The sequence below is a fragment of the Aricia agestis genome, chromosome 9 (assembly GCF_905147365.1).
Source record: "Aricia agestis chromosome 9, ilAriAges1.1, whole genome shotgun sequence".
Lineage (NCBI taxonomy): Eukaryota > Metazoa > Arthropoda > Insecta > Lepidoptera > Lycaenidae > Aricia > Aricia agestis.
In genome coordinates, this window is record NC_056414.1 from 8,865,130 (window position 1) to 8,867,383 (window position 2,254).

Here is a 2,254-nt window from a genome sequence, read left to right on the forward strand (position 1 = left end):
AATATAAGTTTTTAGAATAATAAAAGAAATATAAGTTGGGTATATTCCAACTTAAAGAAACAAATATTACTTCAGACAAGATTCAAAGATTGCAAACGTTTTAGCACACAATACTTTAGTCTTTCTAGTTTCATGCTGCCTAAATATAAAACATTAGAATTTATACTGATATACTTACTAAATATGTTTTTATTTGTTTAATTTCGTATATTTGTGGTTGTTTTGTATTTATTTATAATGTATTCTCATAATTTGTCCCATTGCGTAAGTGACGAGGTGGCCGAGTGGTTAAGGCGTTGGACTGCTAATCCAATGTGCTCTGCACGCGTGGGTTCGAATCCCATCCTCGTCGATATGTTTTGTCAATTTTAATTATTACAATTTGTGTGACCGCGCCGTAGGGCCTTAGCCGTACACAGAATACACAATAATATTTTCGGAGGTTTTTAATAATTCATGGAGTAACTTTGTAACTGAGTAAAGAACATTCTATATAATATTATTATCATCTATTAGAAAATATAGCTCTGATATTAGATATTTTAACAAAATGTCCGTACTTGTCGCGTTGTTGGATTGATTTTGATGCAGTTAAGTATAAAGATGCATTTAGACTTAGGGTGGGTTGCACCAACTTACTTTAACTAAGTATGGGTACCTAACTATAACTTTAACCATAACTTTAATTTTAACTACAATACAAAATGTCAAATCTTTGGTTAAAGTCAATAACGGACGCCATATTTAACTATAACCTTGAGCTCGACAAGGCTTTAAATTAACGATACGTGGGAGAGCCATGCTTCGGCACGAATGGGCCGGCTCGACCGGAGAAATACCACGTTCTCACAGAAAACCGGCGTGAAACAGCGCTTGCGCTGTGTTTCGCCGAGTGAGTGAGTTTACCGGAGGCCCAATCCCCTACCCTATTTCCTTCCCTTCCCTCCCCTCCCCTATAATTCCCTTCCCTACCCTCCCCTATTACCCTATTCCCTCTTAAAAGGTTGGTAACGCACCTGCAGCTCTTCTGATGCTGCGAGTGTCCATGGGCGACGGAAGTTGCTTTCCATCAGGTGACCCGTTTGCTCGTTTGCCCCCTTATTTCATAAAAAAAAAAAAAAAAAAAAACGTGGCAAAAAAAGGAACTAACGCTCTCTTCATGCAAAAACGCCATTTTTGACAGTTCTCCTTTACCAGCAGCGCCCCCGCTCACGTTCATTTAAAGTCTTGTCGGACCAGCTGTCATCTTCTGTGGTCAAAGTTAAGATTAAAGTTAAAGTTAGCTTTAACTATAACCATAACTTTGACCACAACTTTAACTTTAACCACGCCTCTGGTGCAACCCACCCTAAAGGCTATAAGTTTCAAAGAAAATTTTGCGGTTCCCGCGACACAAGCGAATTTCTGCACAAAGAAGTTGGCAATAATATAACAAATTAGAAGTACTTACAAAAAATAAGTACAAGCATAAAGTAATAATACTTTAGTAATTACTTTTTAGGGTTCCGACTTCCGTGTCTAAAGGATAAAAAGTAAAAACGGGACCCGATTATTAAGACTTTTCACTTGTGTCTGTCCGTCTGTACGTCTGTCTGAGTGTGATCTGTGTGTCTCTATCTAAAGAACCGCGATAGCTAGGTTTCTGAATTTTTCACAAAATATGATGAATAATTACTGTTGCCCGCTAAACAAGCATTAGTAATAATTACTGTTGCCCGCTAAACAAGCATTAGTAATAATTACTGTTGCCCGCTAAACAAGCATTAGTAATAATAATTACTGTTGCCCGCTAAACAAGCAAAATAATGATAGTTACGTAGAAACTATTGGAAAGGTAATTTCTGATAATCGAGTCATCGCTCATCACTCATCAGTCAAGTCATCGCATCGAAATTGATGCAAGATATGTACCTATCGTAATTCTTACTAGAAGCAGTCTACTGAAGTACCCATTCAAAACGTTTTGTTTTCGACTGTACTTTTATGATTTTTGATAGAGTTTCGCCATAATCAGAGCGCTATCGCAGTAATCGCGGCGAAAAACAGATAAACGTGTGGCTATCGGTAGTTACGAATTTATCTAGACCTGCTTTTGTTATCTTATCTATGGCTGCCCTTTATTTTACCAGTGCAGGTATTCATTGTGAGTCAAACACGACAGTTTTTAAGTTAAAAATATGTGAATTGTGCAATTTGTGCTGTGATATATTTTTTGTGAAATAATTTTGTGAGAGACTCGTAGAAAAATATTTGT

General features: G+C 37.0%; 1 non-coding gene across 1 annotated transcript; it reads left to right on the forward strand.

Annotated features, from left to right (window-relative positions):
- Positions 1–270: 270 nt before the first annotated feature.
- On the forward strand, positions 271–352 carry Trnas-gcu. Its single transcript has one exon. It is a non-coding gene; the product is annotated as a tRNA-Ser (tRNA).
- The last annotated feature ends 1,902 nt before the right edge of the window (positions 353–2,254 follow it).